This window comes from Falco cherrug, chromosome 6 (assembly GCF_023634085.1).
Source record: "Falco cherrug isolate bFalChe1 chromosome 6, bFalChe1.pri, whole genome shotgun sequence".
Lineage (NCBI taxonomy): Eukaryota > Metazoa > Chordata > Aves > Falconiformes > Falconidae > Falco > Falco cherrug.
The window spans coordinates 40,185,287-40,208,213 of record NC_073702.1 but is presented as its reverse complement, the minus strand read 5'-3'; positions in this window follow the sequence as shown (position 1 = coordinate 40,208,213).

The following is a 22,927-nucleotide window of genomic DNA, read 5'->3' as shown; positions in this document are numbered from 1 at the left end:
GAATTAACTTTGTTCCATTTTTTTGCCCTACTTTTTCTGAAAGGCTGTAAATTAGCTGCTACTTAGGATTCTAATACAGAGCAAAGCATTTGTTATCCACTTAGCAGTGCTACTCATATCTGCTATAGAAAATATCAATGTTAGTGCGCTTCCACTAAAAAGCACTCAAGTATTAAAAAAAAAAAACCCAGTAACAATTAGCTTTGATCTAAAATCCAGTACTTACATATACAAGAAATATAACTTGAAGCTTACTAATGCATTTTCTGTGTCCCTTTTATTTGTACTGAAATAAAAATAAAGCCACTTTATAGCAAATGAAGTTGTTAGTTTCTCTTGTAGCCGTGTCCTTTCTAGGAGGACCTTCATTTCTTGCTATTTTTGTCATGTTAAGGTTTGCGTTTTCTGGGCTCCACTGACAGTGTTTCAGTGAAATACTACTGAAATAGCTCAACCTGGCACTGTCTGTGGATCACATCCTTTAAGTCACTAAGACTTTCTGTAGGCAGTAATACTGTTCTTTCATACATTATTGCAACTTGTTATTGAGATGCTGAAAAAAACTAGAAAGTCTCCAGTACCTAGATATACAAGAGGGTGAGAGAATTGGGTTGGATCCTGAAAAGATGGGAGCATCCACAACTGGCAGGGCTTTGCAGGGGTTCAGCTGCTTCAGGCACCAGTCAGCTCCCAACCCACCTGTTGGAATGCAAGTAAATTTTTTATTTAGAGGTGCTCTTTCTCTCTCCCCTTCTATCCACTCCCACCCCACCCCCCACCCCTTGTTCAAGCTGTTTTTTGAACTGCAAAACCACATGTGATTGAAGAGAGAGGGACGAAATCATCTCTTACTCTGAGGGTCCTAAATCTTGAGCTGGTTTTGTACTTGGGTAGATTTTCTTCACCGTTTCTTTTTATTTAACTCTATATATCCTTTGAATTGAATTGGGTGCTTGCTAGAGCTGCTCTGCTTGAAGGTTTTGACCCCTAATATGTTACAGAAAATGTAACTTCTGCCTTACTGACTCCTCAGCGAGCCTCAGTGTTGACTGTGAGCGATCGCGTGCGGTGATCCTGGTTCATGGACTGTAAAGGCTGCACTTTGCTCCCCATCCCGGCTGCGGCAGCTCACCAGAGGGACACCAGCAGGCAGCAATGCCGGGCACCGCATTCACACTGGCTGCACAAGATTTCCAGCGCACTCCTATGAATGCAGACAGGCATCAGATGTCAGCCTTGAGTCACCATGAACTCAGCATTTCAGATCAGGACAAGGTCTGTAGTCATTTATTATTCTCTCACAAAACCGCTTCCTCAGGATCCCATTTATGCTGGGGTACCATGGAGGGAATGTGCATGCCAGTAGCTAACTATGTTTCCAAACAGAGGACTTGTTCTTTGTGGTTATAAGATCATTGGGACTGCTTTCTGCAAGCTGAGCTAACAGATCTGCCTACATGCTGAAATCAAGTATGGTTTGGGTTTTTTTCCCCACACCCCTGTGTGCCCACTCTGAATTGCACATCACCCTTATTCACTGTCCGTATGAAGAATATTGAGTACTTGTACATCACTTTGAATCCTGAGTGGCCTGCTCCTCTGAGGATGCTACCTAATCCTCTGAGCTCTCCCATACTACTGATTTTGTTACTTGGTACTTTTGACTTACTATCTGAATGATCCAAGAGCATGGGCAGTCAGGCTGTATGCATATTCTGTATTTCATTTGAACTATTACAACATTATTTTTTTTTTCTCTGAATACATTACATGCTGAAGCAAAACAAATTATAGGTAATAAATTGAGTATGGTATCTAAACGCTCTCTGCAAGGTTTTCTCACCATGTCAAGAATGCCTCTCCACTTCATTTGCCTAATGCATTTACAGTTGCTCTAGATTTATTTGTTAGGAGCTGTGGCAAAGTCCACACAGCACAGACTCCAGTGCTATGGGATGACTGAAGGAGAAACTGTTGGCTTCAGTGGCCTGTTACTGAATGTGCAATGACTGAAGTCCCTTCAATTTAAAAGAAGGTCATAAATAATGCAGATCCCCCAGGTGAACCTTCTCTGCCTTGCTTGCCATTTCAGAGTGAGACACACATATACATAATAAAAAGCACATTGTGAAAAGCCAGCCTCCAGCTGACAGAAACATGGGTGGCTGTAGCGTGGTCAGCATCAGAAAGCCAAGTTCAAGTCCTTCTGTTGAGACACATGCAAACACCACTTGGCCTGGATCTATTTTCAGCTGGTCGTATAGAATCATCCAAATAAACTGATGGCAAATTTAACACTGCACATGGGCATGAACTTCCTAATCGAGTAAGTTGTCTCTGCTTTCTGAAGCTGTCACAGGCCACACACATACCACTTTCCTTGGTATATGAAGGTGTGATGGCTCTGAGCTCAGCAGGACACAGCCTTCAAGGAAGAGGAATGATTCCTCAAGTTCATCCTTTAGGATGTCCCAGCAAGGAAGCCAGTAGGCAGTGATTCCCTTTCTGTTAGCCTGTTTGCAAAGGAGTAAAAATTTATACCTACACATCCAGGACTAATACTGAAGAATCCACATGCCAGTGGAAGCATGACCTTCGCTTGTGGCTCCAATGAGATACTTGTGGAGTCTTAATGTGCCAGATATTACTATGAATTATGGCTACTTAACTGGTGCACCAGAGGAGCAGCTATTGTCCTCTGCTAAGCTTGGGCACCAGCGGGTGTTGGGTGCTGTACAAACACCTCAGGAAATAAAGTCTCTGCAACAACCACCTACTTCAGTGAGGGCAAGTCATGTTATGCCTGCAGCCGAAAGTTACAGCAGCAGTTTCCCGTTTTTAGTACTTCAAAAATTTTATTGCTAGTTAAATAAAAGCAAACCGAAGTTTTCATCTAAATGAAGCCTATAATTTTGTGGGACCCAGTGGCTACATTTTTCACATGGTTGTAGGAAGGGAATGAAATCTCTGGACAGCACCTATTATCCATTCTCCTAGGCATTCATTCCATATTCTGATAAAGATCAGCCTTGGGCTTTCTGGTTATTGATCTCAGCCAAAAGGCAGATCTCTCTGCTTCAGCAAGTGTTTCTGCTAATATATTTTTCCTTCCAACATTAATACTCTTTCTAATTTCAACCTCAAGAAGCAGCAATAAATTGCAGTCTGTGGCTTTAGCTTGTAAAAGCAGAGTGGACCATATGAATATGTGTTGGACAGCTTGTCACAGCCTGCTGCAAAATCCAATTAATTCTGAGGTTATTATGCCTTCCTTCACTATAGCTATTCTAATTGGGGAGGGGAATAAGGTTGAATGTCCACCCCAGGCTTAGAAAAACACTAAATCTCAATTAATTAGCTGAGTTCCCATCAAAGTTGCCTATAGTGTCTGCTAAAATGCATTGGGGAGTTTGAGCTTGCAATACAAACTTGTAGGCAGAAAATGGTCAGTGTTCCTCTGTAAGTCAGTGAAAGCTACCTTTAAATACAACTGGGTATCTTGAGTGCCTTGACTGGGCTAAGTACTGGCTTCCTTGCTTGGCAGACTTACGTTTCTTCTGGTGGTTTGCTGTTGCAAACTTATGTTTCTTCTGGTGGGCTATTTCTCCATAGGCAGAGTTCCCTACTCACATGACCTGTTTGTGCTGATGGTGTTACAGGTCTGCCTGGGAGGGAAGCACAACTGGGGGTGTCGGCCCAATGCCACCACCACCACCACCCCCAGACCTGCAAGGAGAAAAAGGTCTGCACCCTGCAAAGGGAGGGTGCAGCTTTGCACCTGAGGTGGGGCAGAAATGATGTTGGCTGTAGACCAGGGTACCAAATCAAGATGTTACTATTGGTCTTCTCCTGGCACGGTGCACCCATGTGGTCCCTTCCTTGGGGTCTTGTCCAGATACATAGGGTTCTACTCCATCTCAAGTCTTAGGCAGATCAACGGAAAGCACATGAAGACAGGATGGAAAAGGAAAGAGCTTTAAGCCCGCTGTTCAGTGAGTCTGATAAAAAAATAAAGTGCAAGCTGTTTTTCTGTTTTTAACTTACAGCTTTCTGAATTGCTTCTTAAATATCTGGGGGAATGTGTAGCACTTCCTACAGACAGATTTAAGGAGCAAATCTCACCTTCCCAGCATACATAGTTTATTATGTGCACTAGTATTATAAAATCTCAGTTAATTACTGTGAATTATTTGCTTATTGTTGCTCCTTGGAATTTATTGGACAAAGATCAAGTCTAAACAAATCTTTTTGATCTTTTAATGGATTTTGTAAAGGCAAGGGTAAGAAAACCCCATCTGCATTTCTACATATTTGAACATCATTAGACTTGAATTTTGCTGTTGATGTAGAAAAAAAGCAAATTTCATTTCCATAAGCTACAGAGCAAGTATCAAACCTAGCATTAAATGTGATTACACAACTCTGTGAATGATAATAACCCTTTGTTTCATTATAGAGCGGACATTAGTTTTTCTAGAGGATACTAACAGAAATGTTTCGGAAGCAGTTAGTGTTAAACAAATGGTCTGGCTCTTGGGTGATATTAGCTAATCAGATATAAACAAGAGCTCGAAAAATAGGATAAAAACAGTTTAATTTGTAAACTGAATATAAGTCAAATGGCTTTTGCTTGCCCTTTACGTTCTGGAGGAGATGTCTCAGAAACAAGCTAGCTAGATGAAGAAAGACGACAAAGACATTTCTCTGGATCTGTTCATATTCACTTGCATCTGTATGCACCATACTTTTTTTTATTATGCAGTTCAGGTTCACAGGCTTGAATGAATTGAAAAGCTGGAGCTAACTTCTGACCATGGGCTACCAAGTTAGCTCAGGGCTATGCAGACAACCTTGAGTTAGCCACCTCGCAGTTGAAGGGCCAAGACAAGACCAGGCCTACACAACTTCTGGTGTGGAAGAGAAGAGGCAACAGACACAAACTGAAACACAGGAGGCTCTGTCTGAATATCAGGAAACACTTTTTTTAAGTACTGGAAGAGGTTGTCCAGTGATCTTGTGGATTCTCCCTCCTTAGAGATATTCAAAAGTCATTTGGACACAGTCCCAGGTAACTGGCTCTGTGTCACCCTGCTTGAGCAAGGGTGTGGGACCAGATGATCTCCATGGGTCCTTTCCAACCTCAACAAGTCTGTGATGCTGTGGAGAGGGGTGAGGACGTAGGGAAAGAGCCCGCCTCTGTTGCTGCTACCATGGTGCTAGAGATATAAAATGCCATAGCTTGCCAGGGTGACTCTGCCAAGAGTTTCTGTGCCATTTCCACAGCCCATAGTCCAACCTCTTCCTCAGCAGGAGAAGCCAGCCTGGCTATCAAGGACTCTGACACAGGAACCACTGGCAGAGACAAAATTTGTTGACATAGGCAAAATCCCAGCAGTCTGCCACCCTAAGCAGCTGCCTACCATGCTCAAGACAGTCAAGCTTGTTCAGATTGTTATTATGCATCCAAATGCGGTTTTCTTCTTGACTGCATGCCTTTTCACAGCCCACAGAAGCCCTCCTCCAACTGCAAATTTGTTTAGTAGCTTCAGAATGTGCTGCCTTAAAGATCTTTGAAATCTGTTGCTGGATAGTGTTTTGTTTGTTGGTTTGGTGGGGTTTTTTATTTTGGGGTTTTTTTTTGTTTGTTTGTTTGCTTGTTTGTTTGGGTTTTTTTTGTTGTTTGTTTGGGTTTTTTTAACAGAAGCATAACTAGAAACATATTATTATGAGGAGTGACATTTTTTTTAAATTAGAGTAGCTAGGGTGAGTGCTTATCCTGACAAGGTTTAAAAGGTTACTAAAGCTTTTCTATAACCTGTAACTGGGTATATTTTTTTACACAAACTCATAATGTATCCGTGAAAATGGTTTAGTGGTGGGCTTGACAGTGCTAGGTTAACGTTTGGACTTGATCTTAGTGGTCTTTCCCAACCTAAACAATTCTATTTTTGAAGCAGAAAACATGAACCCCCTTCATGCTGAGTCCATGGATAATACAATGACCCCAGACACACAGCACAAGATGCTGCAACCAACTAAATTTGTTGCTGAAAATTCGTGGCAAGCTGAGTTCAGATTTATTGTGCAATGCAAGTAATTGATAAAAAGTGATCATTGGGCAGATGTAACCTCAAATTTAGCTTATTAATGTTCACATTTGAAAAGTTTTTCCACATTAGTTTTTACAATTCTAAGAAGAAAAAAAAAAAAAAAAAAGAGTCTAATCTATGGAGTGCTACCAAATTTCTCAGTAGACTGTTAGTGATTAAATGACATCTCCTACCTAACCACTTCATCACGTAGACCCTGTGCAGCTCTGAAACCAGTCCTGCTTAGGCTGGGTTCCTGACAGTTAATCCTTCCTGTTGATAATAACCATAATAAGAAATATTCTGAAGCTGGCCACATCCAAAAACCTAATGGGCTGTAGGTGGCATCTGCTCTATGTACTTTATCAACTTGGGACCGTCAGCATAGACATCTACTTCAGGAATATTCCCACATTGCTCTCAGCATGCCTCTCATGCAGCAAAAGTTTGGAGTACATCTCAGTAGCAGGAAAAGGGCTAAAAAAATCTTGCTTTTCTTGCACTGTGCTCTGATTTCCAAGTTCACTCAAGTCTCCTAAGTTTGCTCCCACAGATACCTGCAGTTTCACAGTGATCTCTCATGAAAGAATTCATGTACTTAAACTTTATACATCCTGGCCTTAGCTGTTGTAGACACTGAATACTTACCTGGGTTCGAAGACCTAGTGGCAAATTGATGGGGTCTTTAAATTCATACAAACCACAGACATATCAGGAAGTCCATGTGATATATATACTGGTGATGGATGAAAAAGTAACCAAGGAAGAAGATTTAGATATGAATGTCCTGCTCTTCTGCTCTTCCCTAAACATCTGCTGTTGGCTATGTCAAAGACAGAGTGGTGGCTTAGCTGGCAGTTTGGTATGACCCACTATATCTGAATTAATGCTAAAGACCTCTGTTTACTCAAAGGAAAAGCAGATGTTCCTTACCTATGCACTCTGAATTGTTCCCCAGTGAATACACAGAGGACCTGGGTGCCTGTGTTAGTTTAGGTGACTAAAGCCTGCTTTAGTTAGGTGACTAAAGCTTGAAAGTGTGTCTCTACTGCAGGAGCCTTGAGGAATGAAGAGACATCATAGCGGAGGAACAGGTCTGCTCAGTTTGGCCTGGAAGTCTGGTGAAGGTCTGTAGGATATGATTTATCTTGGATTTTAATTGGTAGTGTGAGATGTTCCTTCACTTTCAAAGCTGCCACCTCCTCCCTGCTTTGGACCTGCTGTCAAGGAGTATGAGCTCTGCATCTGGTTTTGTGACTCAGAGCTGCAGGAACATTTATCACTCAGACCAGGGACTGAGATGTCTCTTGCCTCTAGCCAGTGTGTCAGCTCACACACCCAGGACACGAACATGTTCCTCCAGTGATGTGAACTGATGGACTTTTAAATAAAAATCTTGTCTCCCTTCTTTAAAGCTAGAAAACAATGAAGCAAGGTTTTCCAGCACTGAAAGTTCAGATTTAGATATCTAAATTTGCATGTTTGTGACTTGGTTCTTTATGCAAACTGTCTGTAAGTAAATTAATTTCTTTTTTATAAGTTCCCAAGACAATGAATATGAAAGATTTAACCAAGATGACTTAGATGACATTTTTCTGGGAATAAAATTCACCTTTATTGTGTTTTGTGGGTTTAAATAGAAAGACCTTTAAATTCTGGTTAATCTGATATAAATTTGTATTGCCATTCCCAAGCACTGTAAAATGTCGAGGCAGACTGCAAATATCCCTGATGTAGTTTCAAACATTGCTAGCTCTTTGTTTCCTTAAGTAATGATTTATTTTTTTAAATTTGTTTTCACTTTGCTTTTACCTACAGACATCATATTTTCACGCTCTTTGATATTAAGAGAATGAAAGAAAAAAAGGCCATATTCTCATATTGGCAGTTGAAATTTCTTGGGGGAAAAAAAAAAAAAAAAAGAAGAAAAGCTAGAGATTTCTGTGCTCCTCCTCCAAACTAGAAAATATGGCAAAATTTGTTACAAGCACTGAAAATGGTAAGAAATTAATGGATATCTGACAGTATGGTTGTCCTCTGAAATGAAAAACTTTTCTAGCACTAGCATAAGTTCTAAGGGGTGTGAGGTTTGTTGTTACACTAAGAAAACTACTCACAAAATAGTCACCAGAGTAAAAGGGAGGGAGGAAGGGAAGGAAACCTCTGTTTCTATCTTAGACATGGAGACGAGAGAGCAGATGTGACCAGAAGGCAAACCAGCTCCTGGTCTTGACAGGCCATAAATAACATAGGAGGAGAGGAAGAACAGTGAAAGCAGCTTTCATGGAATCATCTATGATCAGTCTGCACACAGGCTGCAGCATGAGACATGGGCACTTTACTTTCTTTTTCCCTGGATGTATCAAGCTAACCAGTCACCTAGAGAGCAAGATAACATGTGTCACCCCAATAAGCTCTACGTGGTGTTATTGGAAGTACTCTGTGCTTCATACCCATACTTATTTAGTTAGGTTTTTAGTTACCCGTACAGTAACGCTTATTACGAAGTCACTTGCAGAGTATTTAAACACATGGCAGCGCAGGCTCAGCTCTAATACTACCTTTGTGTTGGTTGGAAAATAAGAGTAATAAGTCATTTTAACATAGTTAAAGGGATGAGGAAGATGAAGGCATCTTTTTTGTGTTCTGCTGGAGGCAACCCTGCCACAACCTTGACTCTGCAGGGGAGAGGATGGCCTGATCTCAGCACAGAGAGTGGGTGGATCCTCTGCTGAGGTTGCTCCTGTGGCCAGTCCAGCAATTAATGTCACTGAGGTCACCGAGCAGACATGAGGTGGTAAAGACTTCCAGTTGTCACTGACCTGCCTGGATCCTAGCCAGAGACCTAGAAACTGAAAGTTCTGCAGGCTGCTACCAGTCCCCTTAGCTACCTTTTACCTGATATATTTCAAGCTGTGGAACATCAGAGGAGGAAGAAAAAATAATCAAAGGTAAGCAGATGTTGCAGAAGTGATAAAGAAAGAGGCAAGAGCAATGGGAAATTGGGTTGGCAGGCAAATGCTGTGGAGAGGTACAGACCTAGAAAGGAGTAGTTTCAAATATCTTTCTGTCACTGGTTATCAGTTGCACACCCATCCCATATAGTTTTAATATCAAAAAATCATGCGCAGTGTCTGGTTCTTAAATATATAGGATTTTTTTCTTCAGCTGATTCCCTAATCTGCAAGGCAAGAGATGCTTTTTGTTGGCAATTAATAGTGCTGTGATGAGTCACTCCTCTACTAGTGGTTTGCTCCCTCCCTTTCTCCAATAAATGCTTCTAAGAATAGCTTCTATAGAAACATCTTTCATCTAGGGGAATAGACCAAAATAGCAGACTCTATCCCTAACAGTTAGGGTCCCCTAGAAGTCCTCGTTAGTCATTAGCAGACTGTTAAACTAGTAAGAATAAAAGCCTGAAAGTAAGTAAAAAATGTATTCCTTATCATTTTTCACTATGATTTATGCTTAAAAAGTACCACAAAATTTTAATACATTTATGTTTCTACAGGGAGAAGGAGGTTGATTTCTTTAATCACATTTTTATTTAATCACATTGAATTCTTTAACACATTAATAAGGTCTATGTGGACACCTTTTTGCTTATAAGCAAATTATCGTTGTTACAAGAAAGGAAAGATCTGAGTCATGTTATGTCCTGACCCTACTGGGTTTTTTTGAAAAGCAGGGGCCAGAAAGGGTACTGAATTCTGTGGTCAGCTTTGGTGCTGTAATAGGTCACTCCAGATAGTGACACCAGCAGAACTGGCAGACAAATTTTGCCTGAAGATCTCAACACACAAGCTCATTGTAAATGTTTTTTCTTCCTTTTTCTTATTTATTTTTTTTCCTATAATATCAGTGAGAGGAGGACAGAAAGTGTGGTTTATGTGACAGAAAAAGTAGTGCCCGATTGACCGAGCTTGTGGACTCAGCCCACCTGGATCAATGTAGTTTTACGTAGCCCTGTGCAGCACAGTGGGCTTGCCAGTCTCTTTAGATTCTGGGCTTTAGATGATAGGGATGATTTGCCATGGTGATGACTGGCAACCAGTTAATTTCCAGAGATTTAGAAATAATGACTTTTTAGGTGGCACTTTTGTTACCTTGCTTACACCCTTAAACAGGTTTGAAGGTAGCTAATAGGCCTGGATGCTTTATTAGGGTAACTAAGAACTTCAGAGTTCTCTACTCTTCCTCTGGACTTGCACAACGAAAAAGCCCAAGTTATGCCCTCTCATGCACTGGGATCTCCGTTCTGCTGCATGCGAGTTCAACTCTGCCTCCGTTTGCAAGCAGCTCCTCAAAGGCCAGGCACAATGAAGAAATAGCCCCATCCTCTTTAAAACAAGCGAGCTGTTTAGGTTATGAAAAAAGTAACTATTTGAGTCAAAGCAGATGATGCCAGAAGAAGAGTCTTTTAGACCAGAAGAGGTAGAGAAGGGGCAAATGAACAAACATGGATAAACACATTGCAGAATATGGGCTGGCCCATGCCATTTCCCCTGACACCAATGCTATATAAGATGTATGTCATGTTCCCATGAGCATGGGCTCAGGAGCTGGTGGGAAGGTTTCAGGTTTGGATTTCTGAATGTGATAGCAGCCCAGGTTGTCACCAGTTGCTCAGTTCACTGTCCTGTGGCTTGCTGTCCCCTCAGGTGTGCTTCGACACAGACTGGCACAATCCTGGCAAACTGAGAGATGAGTTTAATTTCTAACATCATTTATTAATTGTAGTATTGGACAGTGGCAGACTGACAAGCCTGAAGGTTGCACCTCGTGGTGCGTTTTGAAGGCAAGTTTGCTGGTTTCTACGCTCCCTCAGCTTGGCAGCCTGGTTCACTGGGTTATATGCTCAGCCAGGCTGGCTGATGTAAATCATCAGCCTGTTTGGTGCTTTGCTTCTTGTTTCCTAAATCACAGTGTTTGCTGCTATGACAAATTCTGATACAGTGTCTTCTCACAGATCAAACATTATGCTGTCCTGGAAGCTTCCTTGGTGCAATTTCCTGATATGGTAACACATGTAAATTTGGTGAGGAAAGACTTGCAGGATGACAGATAGTAGGTGGTGCTTCCCTCCAGCAAACTGAAGGACTGGCCATGGCAAGGGAAGACAAGGGTAGCAGATGTGCTGTGATGCTGAAGAAAATTACAGCAGGACAAATAGCATATGTTTGAAGTGCCGACAGCATCTATCCCAACCAGAGTATACTGCGTTATAGGGAGCTAGGGACTGAGGGGATGTATAGTCAAGGTCATTCATACTGTCAGACTTTGTATAGGGGCTGTATAAAGTAGAGTTAACAGGACCCTTAAGTGCTGTTTCACTGCTACCATTACATCACAGTTCTACATCTGAAAACTGGAAATTAAGACCTGTCTCTCTATTATCCCCGGGGTTAGGGCTGACATATTTGTTCTGTTTTAATTAGTCACGGCCAGCTCCGGGTTGTTTCAGGGGGACCTGGAAGTGGGAATCTCAGAGTGATAATTTAAATTCTGTCTTACTGCATGGAGATAAGCAGAAGGATATCTCTGAGTCTTTAAGTTCTGGCACTGCGTGGGGTCTCCTAAGCACTAATTCCCAGTACAGCATTTGCTACAGAGGGATATGCAAACCATTAACTCTCAAAGGCAGAAGAGCAGTCTGAAAGTGAGAGCAGAACATGTGTGGACATTTATTTTTGATTACAGAAAAGGTGGGCCAGTTAGGGCATAGATATGCTGCCCCTTCTCATTCCCACTATGCTGGTGGGAGATTACCCTTGCTGCTCTGCCTCCGGCGCAGCCAGGCACGATTCCACTTACAGGTCTGTACTGGTGCAGGGGTCCTGAGACCTCTTGCAGTCAATGGGAGCCAGATGTGCCACATAGCTATCCCATCTCATCATGCCTGCAGCAAGTGCAGAAACTGCAGTATCAACATGCCATCAAAGGCAGAAGCCTTTTCAGTTGGCACAGCATGGGTTGAGAAGGCCATTTGAAGCTACATTATCCCATTAACTATAAGGTCATCGCCAATGGTGATGTCACAGGTAGGGACTTCACCTTCCTCTGGTGGAAGGGGAAGGGCAGGGGAGCACACAAAAGCTTAGATACTGAAATCCTCTGTAAATCTCTGTTTGGTGTAGCAGAGACCAATTGGGAACTGCCCTCTTTGCACAGGGATAAATTTCAGAAAGAAAAATTAAGCACTACAGTGATTTGCAAAGATAATTAGAATATGGCTTCAGTTAATGTCCTCAAATAAACAATTAGAACATGGATTTTGTTCCAGTTGGCTGAAGATCATGAACTATTGCAGTTACCTGAAAAGAACTGGCAGGAAAGAAATGGACTAGATGCCCAAGTAAACTGCTTAAATTTTTATTGCTGGAAATACAGTCATTCAACTCACCTGGCATCTATACATCTATGTAGTATTCATGTCCCAATATGATAGGTGTTTCAAAATTATTCTTCCTAGTGTTTACCAGAGAGGTTTGTCCTTAAAACAAAGTGATGGTATAAAATGAATGCAGGAAAAATAAAAATTTGCCCCCTACCACCATGTTAGTGACAATACTTCTCCATGCTTTTCAACAGTGACTTTTAAGCAAAACCTGTTCTACAGTTGTGTTATCATTAAACCACCATATCACTGCTATTCCATGCGGTGCACTGAACCACGCACACTCTCTGCTGTGCATGTCCCAATCCTACCAGCTGTCCCACCATGGTCTTTTATTATCCTTCTTATATTTGGACTTGCAACAAGTTGTTCTGTTTCCCTTGCCTTGCCATTGACCCTTGCTGTAATGTATAAATATTACTATGGGTTTCCTTGGACCTTATGTGGCTTTGGTATACTTCTGTCATTATCTCTGTCTTGTAACTGACTGCTGATCTCACAACAGCTGTGCTTCCTTCTGTATACTGCTAATCATATTAACCTCTTCTTCCTCCCTCCCCACTCCCTTTCTCTTTCTAACCTTTTTACCGATGTACTTGTTTTTCCTGTCTAGCGTATTAAAACAAGCCTATAGGCTGAGCCTCTTGTTTCTGTTTCTTATTTTACATCTCCTTTTGTTGAGTTGGGCAGCCTTGATAACTGAGGAAAAATAACTTCAGGTTAAGGCTGACCACCGATGAGAGGCTTCCGTACATAATAACGCATCATGCCATTTGTGCCGTAGAGGCTCTTCGGGACCCTCTGCAATGTGACTTCTGACAGAGTATGCAAAGCAGACAAGACACGTGAGAACAGAATTTTAAAAAGCAGGCAACTTACATCCAAGCAAGGTAATTGAAGCTTCCAATTTCAATCAATATATAAAGATTTGAAAAAAAATATTAGCTATATCTTCACACACCCACATTCCATAAATGTAGACACCCACAGACTTCATCACATATATTGTATGCTACTTTTCTGGCAAATAGCCTGGAGTTTAAAATAATCAGTGAATTGATAGTTTATTTCAGGCTATACATGAATATAGGAGGCTGGCTATTGAAACACTGCTCTTATCTAGCCACTCTGTAAATGTACTGATTAGCTGTGTACACTGCAGACAGTGACAGCATTGAACACTATGAATTTGAAGAAGCAGCCTGCCTCTTGGCAAAAATTGCAGGAGTGAGCTAATACAGCTTTGGGATGAATAGCACCAGTCTGATGACGTGGATTCTGTTTTGAAAATTATTCTGACTATTGAAGCTATTTGTATGTTTCTACAGGTTAGAAAAAGGACATAAACTTTAAACAATATGTCAAGTCCAATTATTATTTGACTTCCCCTCTATAAAAAGGAAAACCAATCCTTTCTGTTTTCAGTCACACATGGTATTGCACCACTTTGTTGTGAATTTACCCCCTCCACATATTTCTGTGGTCATTTCTGTGTGATTTAGGCTGGGGGGGTGGAGGGAATAGAGAAATAACCTGCAAAGAAAGTTCTAGGTAATCCAGACAACGTTGTGCTGCCCCACAGCACAGAAATCAGTTCTGTGCCCCTTCTGTGCAAGTAGAGCCCTTGAAGGGCAGAAAAGGAGAAGATTCTCCTGCTTTTCATAGAATAGAATGACAGAATCATTTAGGTTAGAAAAGACCTTTAAGATCATGGTGCCCAGCTGTTAACCTAACACTGCCAAGCCACCACTAAACCGTGTCCTTAAGTGCCACATCTACATGTCTTTAAACACCTCCAGGGATGGTGACTCAACCGCTTCTCTGGGCAGCCTGTTCTGATGGTAACAACATTTTGAATGAAGAATTTTTTCCTAATATCCAATCTAAACTTCCTCTGGCACAGCTTGAGGCCATTTCCTCTTGTCCTGTCACTTGTTACTTAGGAGAAGAGACCAACACCCACCTCAATACAACCTCCTGTCAGGTAGTTGTAGAGAGCAATAAGGTCTCCCCTCAGTCTCGTCCTCTGCAGGTTAAACAACCCCCATTCCCTCAGCCGCTCCTCATAAGACTTGTGCTCTGGACCCTTCACCAGCTCCATTGCCCATCTCTGGACATGCTCCAGCACCTCTACATCCCTCCTGAAGTGAGGGGCCCAAACCTGAATACAGGATTCAAGGTGCAGCCTCACCAGTGCCCAGTACAGGGGGACAATCACTCCCCTTGTCCTGCTGGCCACACTGTTTTGGATACAGGCCAGGGTGCTATTGGCCTTCTCAGCCACCTGAGCACACTGCTGGCTCATGCTCAGCTGGCTGTCAACCAGCACCCCCAGGGCCTTTCCCACCAGGCAGTTTCCAGCCGCTCTTCCACAGCCTGTAGCGCTGTGTGGGGTTGGTGTGACCCAAGTGCAGGACCCGGCACTTGTCCTTCTTGAACCTCACACAATTGGCCTTGGCCCATCGGTCCAGCCTGTCCGATCCCCCTGCAGAGCCTTCCTGCCCTCAAGCAGATCAACGCTTCCCTCCAACTTGGTATCGTTTGCAAACTTACTGAGGGTGCACTTGATTCTCTCATCCAGATCATTGATAAAGATATTAACCAGAACTATTCCCAACACTGAGCCCTGGGCTACTTGTGACCAGCCACCAGCTGGATGTAACTCCATTCACCACCTTTTTGGGCATAGCCATCCATCGAGTTTGTTACTCAGCGCAGAGCATACCCACTCTAAGCCATGAGCAGCCAGTTTTTCTGGGAGAATGCTGTGGGAAATGGTGTCAAAGTCTTTAGTAAAGTCCAGGTAAACAACATCCACAGCCTTTCCCTCATTCACTAAACTGGTCATCTTGTTACAGAAGGAGATCAGGTTAGTGAAGCAGGACCTGCCTTTTCTCTTCCTCTCCAAAGTGGCTTCTTGCCGTACTTGATTTTGTCCACAAAGTTAATTCATTCAGAGCCATATTGCAGATAGGAAGAAGAGCTCAAATACTCCCTAATTGTCCTTAGTTTAGCTCTGGTTCTTTTGTTGGAAGGCTTTTATTTCTATAGCTAATGTTACAGTTGGCTCAGTTCTGCCCTGCATGCTAGTCCAAGGCTTTCACAGTCCACTGGGCATATCAAGCCTGATCGTGTGCCATTGAAGTCAATAGAAGTTTTGCCATCAGATGAGCTAGAAGCAGGAGGCAATCCATAATTAGTCAGTTCCTACTGCTGGATACAACTTGATGTGTAACGGCCACAGTTATTATTCTCTGCTAATCTGTATCTGACCAAACACTCCTGGGCCATGAATTTCTGAGTGCTCTCTTTCCCAAAGAGGTTAATCAAATGACAATCACTGGTCTTTTATGTCAGAAAAAGAGGGTGAGATGACATAAACCCCACAAAGTATAAGCTAAATGAACCACCAAAAAGAGCTAAATCCATGGATGAGAGTCTACCATGCCAACCCAGAGTCAGTAGCACCCAGGCTATCCACACACCTGAATGTATCATGAGAAGTAGCCCAAAAATCCTTCAGGACCCCTGCTACCACAGCACTGCCTGATAACCTCCTGCCAGCATTGTGTCCGATTAACAGCTAGCTGCCCCAGCCCCGTGCTCAGTCAAGACTGTTCAAAAATTCATTTAAACCAAAAGGACACTCATTACTCTCAGAGTTCTCTTTCAGTGCAGAGTAGCGTGACACTGGGACTACGTATTATTTGCTTTTAATCAACGTTGCCAATATTTGAGAGAGAAGAAGAGAGAATGAGGTTTCCACTGCAGCCTTGAATGTGGCTCTAGCGAGACGTTGTTACATATTGGGCTGTGTCTCAGTATAGGGGCTTATTTGACAGACCCTGTCATCACCTGCCTCCAAGATTATCATTCATGCTGCTGGAAAGACAGCTATATTGGACTAAATATTGGCATGTGTCTGTGTGGCCCACACAGGTAAAGACTCTCCCCGGGCCTCATCGGTGTGTCTGAGTCACTGTGCGTGGGTGTAACAACTGCACTAGTTATTATTAATCTCTCTGAAACCTCTTTACAGTGATTAAGGGAGCACTGTATGAAAGCAGTCTGCTCTGTGGGCTCTCGCCAAGAAAGACCCACTAAGCAGATTTTGTTGGATCCTTCAGCCAGACTGCTCTTTTCTTGGCAAGTAAAATGTGCATCAACATAGATGTAATGTCAATTTCCAGCGTTTTTTTTTTAATTGACTTTATTCATGGTTTTTGGACACTATACAAACCACTAAAATCAAAGCACAGTACTTAACATAGCCAGGAACTTTTCTGATGTGCCAGTGTATATAAATAAACCTGAGCAGGACAAAAGAGGTCACATTTAAAAGACAGAAAGATGGGGAAAATACGTGTTTTTCCCTTCAATCACCTTTGTGTGAAGAAAGGACTTCAGTATGAGACCAATGACAGGTATGTTATGTTAGCAGGTGCTGGACCCATCCAAACAATGACCAGAGCAGCTCAGCAAATTGCCAGGGATGAGCTCAACTTTTCCTCCAAGACAACTGATAAGGGTTGGACACTTTGGGAACAGAAAAGCTGAGCTCTCCCTGAGCTAGCTGTGAAGATGAGATCATGTGGCAATGGCCTGCAGCTACATGGAAGGTCAGATAACCCTGGCTTTCGGTGAAAATAATGATCACATGGAAGGTTTTAGCCTCCATATGTCACTAAACAGGGCTGGTAGCTAGTTTCCGTGGCTGAGTCAGGGGGGAGAGGGACTCTTATTCTCTAGAGGAAGACTCTAGCAGGTTTCATCTGACCTAAAATATAATATTTTCTTTGAGCTGTGTTATCTTTTACTTCTGTTAACACCTGTGTATATATCTTTAAAAAGTTTCCCCTTTTTCTCTCTCCCCATCCCCATTTCTGGCAATTGATCAAAGCCTGGGTTTACTATTCTACTATGTGCTTCATGACATCTTGTCCTCATACACCAGAAAGTGACTGTCTTTAAAGCAACTTTATGAGGCTAAGTGAAGCAGAGTAAAATAGCAGCAAACTGAAAGTTTTTCCAGCTTACTCTGTCCCAGGAGGGTTAGGCTGGGGAGAAACAAGATGCTGTGAAGGAAGCAAAAAATAAGAATAAAAAAGAAACTCGACAGACTCAGGAAGGGAGAAAAAATAAAAAAGATTTTAACCTGAGGCAGAATGTCAAATAGATATTTGGAGTTTGGAGTGTTACACCAGCCTGACTATACTCAACTTTGACCACCTACGGTAGTTTTTATATGCCCAGCTTTGTGTCATGAAGTAATGTTGCAGTGATGTGTCATTTTCTCTTGTATCACTGTGCTCACTACTCATCATATGGTCACCATTTCAGCCCCTATTGCATTAAAGTACTTAACAGGAGTCACTTACTTTCTGACTTGATCTGTTCTGTGTACCTGGGTTCTGTTTTGGGTGTTTTTTCCCCACTTCCATAGAGCAAAAGATCCAATATGCCCAGGAGGCCTCTGAAACTAATTTCTTCTATCTATAAGGCCAACAAGCTTATCCTTAAGAAAACAGACAAGAATGGACACACAGGACACTTTGCTAGCTTAATTTTGTGCCCCATGCAAAACTTGTCATATCTTTCTGCCTTCACATACATAACCATGAAAAGACACTGGCTAAATGAGGTTATTTACACACAGAGGGGTATTTGGATGTATAAAACTGTGCATCCTTGATTTCCAATGAGAGCTACATAGAATGTCACCCTGCCTTTACAGCAGGCAGAGGAACCATCCTTGCTTTACCGTGATTGAGACAGTGCCAGTTATCATTTTTGTTTAATCTGCTATACAGTTTGCATCAAGAGGCTGCCTAATGATGACCTTGCCCTTCTCTAGTGCCCACAGAATGATGTACAGTCATTGCTGCAGCAGGGTGAAACAACTTCTCCATTCCTTGTAATAGGAAGCAAGACACTGATGGGCAGATGTCCTTTCTTCCCTCTAGAACCTCCACAAGGCTGGAAACAGTAAGGTCTTCTACTGGGGCTTTGACCTGATTTCATTTAGATGAAAGACAATTTCTAAACTTCAAATACTATTAAAGAGATAGGACAATAAACACTTAGCTGAAGGAAAGAAAAATGCAAGTACGTACAGGAATGAAGTCATAGTACCTAACACCACCAGTCCTTGTTGTTTTGTCCTGTGTTAATTATGATGAAGGAGCGGAAATGTTGACGACCGTTTGACTTCACCAGTAAGTCCATAGTTGAAAGAGAGGGGATTGAAATGTCTTAAAAATCAGGTGCTAGAAACTGAGAAAGCTTAACATTTTACTTATGCTGATGTCAGATGACTTTCCCAGCCCCTACATCAATTATACATACTCCAGCAGGTCAAAACAGAAGCACAGGAGTGCTGGTATGTTAAGGTTGCTTGTAAAATCTTCTAGGTGTCTTGACTTGTCATGGCTCCACCTTGCTGTCTTTGTCCAGGGACTGCGATGAACTGTCGGGACTGCTATGAAATATCTGAACTGCCTTCACAGATTATCATTATCCTCTTGTCCATTTTGAGCACTTCTCCATTTTGTGAGTGTGGGAGTGGACAGACACATGAGCATCCCAATGGAGGAGGCTCCTTTCAACTTTGCAGACCAGTTGTGCTGGGTTCAGACAACTCTTCTTCCTGCAAATGGAGTAAAAGTTCATCCGAATTCCTAGCTTTGCTTAGCAGCACGGAAAAAAAAATTACAAAGAGAAAACAGAAGGATAGCTGTAACCCACCTGGGTTACAGGGGAGAAATACAAAACTCTATTAAGTAGTTAAAAAATATTAAAAAGTTCAGTGTGGTAAAAGAAGAAGAGATAATAATCAGTATGCTAGAATGAGATGTGTTAACAATTACAAGGAAATATTTAACAAGATCCAACAAAAAATAAAGTCTAAAAGAGAAATTCAAATTATCTAAACCCAGTATCTCCCAGAAAGAAAATCCTTTTGCATGTTATTAGCAAATCTCTATGTGATACTGATAAAAACATGTCTGATACTACAATAAGTATGAAGAGGAGATAGCATTACCTAAAACCACCAGCATTCTGCTTCTGTTCAGTCTTCCAGTAATGCAGTCATAACTTCTGTGACTAACATGAATGAGTAAGTGAAGATTTTTACAGCCACCCTGTCTGCACAAGACAGACACAACTGCAATGAAATTGCCTTCTTACTCCAGAGAGACACAAAATTTAACTTGTAGGCATCTGAGAGCTGACTGCAAAGCCAAATTTGTACTGGAGAAAAAAAGAAAAAAATAAACTAGCCTCACATTTTTGGTTCATGTCCTTTAACTTATTTTGAAATTATATCCACAGAAGCATGGAAATATCATTTACTACTTTATGTTAGTTAATACATACACATATAATTAATTATTATATTTAATTACTATACAGTTACAAATGAGTGGTAATTTTGTCAAATTCCTCAAGGAACCCCTCCACTGCCATCCACCGAGTGTGAAACCAACAGCTGCTTCCACCCCAAATTGGGGGCAGATTCAAATCTTGATTGCCCTGAAGAACTTTCCAAGGTAGTATCAATTACTCCAAAGCCTTATGAGGAATTCACAGCACCTGTTGGACCCTTTCTCTGTTTACGATGTGTACAGCAACTTGTGGGCTGTTATGGCTCACTGGCTGGTACTTACTTAGAAGCAGTTCTGCCGTACGTAGTCACCTCAAACAGCATCTCACTGCATGAATAGTCTCCCCGCAGCAAAGCAACCACCTGTAGGCTCTGGAACTGTGTTTGCAGAAACCTGGCATGGTTTAATCCTGGTGGGGGTCCTGAGCACTCAGCCACTATGGGTGCTAACCAGCACATGCAGGGGAACATACTTTTTGCTCAAAGTCTGGTTGCAGAGTCTAAATAGGAAAGTCTGTGGACTGAGGCTGTTAGGATGCCTTGTGAAAAAGGACTGTGAAGTGTGCCAGCTGCTTTAGGAAACAACAAAAACTGGTTATATTTCATGCTGCTAACTTATGCTTTAAAAGCTGTTTTTGTAAATTTATTTACTTCTTAATTCTAGTGGGTTCAAAAATATTTTCAATATATGAGTAACCTTCCAATCAGAAAAGTTATTTATCCCTCTGATACTCTCTATCTATAAGGTGTTTGTATTTCTGAACAAGACACTATAATATAGAACATGCCAGAAACAGTATATGTATCTCAGTAAAGTTGCAGGACAACAGGCTTGAATTCTTCAAAGCAATCTAGTGCTCATTTTTAAGTTGCTAAACATTTTTCCTGTTTGGAAACTCAGTATGTTTTGCTGTTATGTGGAAGGGAGATGGGGGACTGGAAATGCCTTAATTAGCCACATTATTGATGAATAAACTTTGTCAACCATGAAGGGGGGGGGGGGGGGGGGGAGCAAACCAACCACCCACGATGCTAAAAACTAGCACCATTGTTAAATGAATATTTAGAAAAAAATAAAAAGTAATTGTGCCTCTCTCTGACAGCCATCCATCTTCAATATTAGTCATCCTCAAAAAGTCACACAGGAATGCTTTATCTGAAAATCCTTTAAAGAGCCTCTCTACTGTCCTCCCACATGAGAAGGTTTGGCCCACTCTGCCATGCAAGCGCATCACAGAGCAGCTCGCCTTTGTGAGGGAACTGGTGAGTATTGCTTTAGCTTCTTTGTGTACTAACATCATTGCCTAGTGACACTTTTCACTTTACCTAAGGACACATACATTTCACCTCTACAAGACATCATATTATAGCAGGGCCTGACACATAATTTAAATAAAAGAAGAAAACTTCCTTAACTGAGCAAGATGACCCCCTCCGTTTGGATGGTGCCTAAATGTCTGAAGGTTTAAGAAGTGGATCCTGCAGACTGTGGGAAGCCAGAAAAAGCATCTTAGGGCCAGCCAAAGATATCTCTGAAAGAAGGATGGTGACAGCCCTGGAGCACTGGGCCATGTGTGGCTCAGAGGGCTCCAGCTCTGTTGCTTCCCCTGCTGCCTGGTGATGGGTGGGCAAGAGGACCCCATATGTACAGCAAAACACAATGGAGCTCATATTATGACTGCTGTGAGGACACAGAAAACATGAAGAGCCTCTTTGTGCCCAGTATCCTGCTCTATACCAGTGCTCATCTTCAGCTCCCTTCTACCCAGTGCTCTTTCAAAGCACAGCAGCTATGAAAAAATATGGACGATTCTGCAGGAGGTAAACACTTCTCACTGCTGCTAGTCTGAGTTGTGAAAGCATGCAGGAATCTTTGTTTGCAACCTAAGGGAGATGCAGCTCTGTACTGGAAAAGAATTATAGGAAGACCCTTCCAACTACAAAATTGTTAGAACTCCACAGGACTTCCGACTGTTCTGGGTTTTTTTTCTTGTGTGGGGTTTTTTTGGGGGGGTTTTTTTTTTTTTTAGTTCTCAATTTCCAGTTTTGTTCTCAGACCAGCACTATAATCCTTTCTAATGGAATCTGTTCATGTCTTTTGGTCTCTTGCTGTGTTTAATTTGCAGTTGTATGGGGTACATAGTAATTAGCTGCTGATGTACTTTTATCTGGTCTCTAGTCTTTAGCATGCTTTATTGTACTTCAGATTCTCCATATGCCGTAGGAAGTCGGTCAATTCTTAATCTCCTTACACAAAAAAATAATTTTAAGCTGTGAGGTCTGATACTGGTATTGAAACGCTTGATGGAATTTTTATGCACTTGCACTTGCATGTGAGTGTGTGTGCATGTGTGCACGTGTGTATGTACCTGTGGGAGGAGGAGAGAGGGTAAACATTCTTTCAAATCCACCTGAACAGTTCAGGAGATCATACTCGTTACTGTATTTGGCAAATATATTAAAACAGATTGAAGAAACAAATATGGTTTGTATCTGCAAGTTTGAGAAAGTCCTGTTTTTCTGAAGGCAAGTTTTCATAATAAGCATGCACATCCTTCCACAGCAATGTAAGCAAACATCAGCCTTGCATTAATTTTTTTGATACATTTTTGTGCCTTGTAAACAAATTTTACATTTGTTTATTTATTTTTATTATAATATTTATAAATTAAATTTATTTATTGCCATGTTTATACCAAGAATGTGGGAACAGGAACTGTGACTGATTAAAAATTTCAAAAATTAGGAAAAAGGCTAGAATCTTAATAATGAAGAATATGGTCAGCAGGATGACTTTCATGAATACGGTTTTAGAGCCAAATATAATATTCAAATGGACATGCTCAGTAATTTGGATGAACTCCTGATCCCACCAAAGCAAGCAGCAAAACTAATTTCCTAATGTGTTATATGAAAGAAAAAAAGATTTCAGTACAGCTTCCATGTATTGGGCCAAGAAATTATTAAAAATAAGGTTTCAGCAAAAACATTGCTTTTTGGCAAAATTAAAACACCTTACTTTTAAAACAAACTGAGTATATATATATGGTTTGCTGG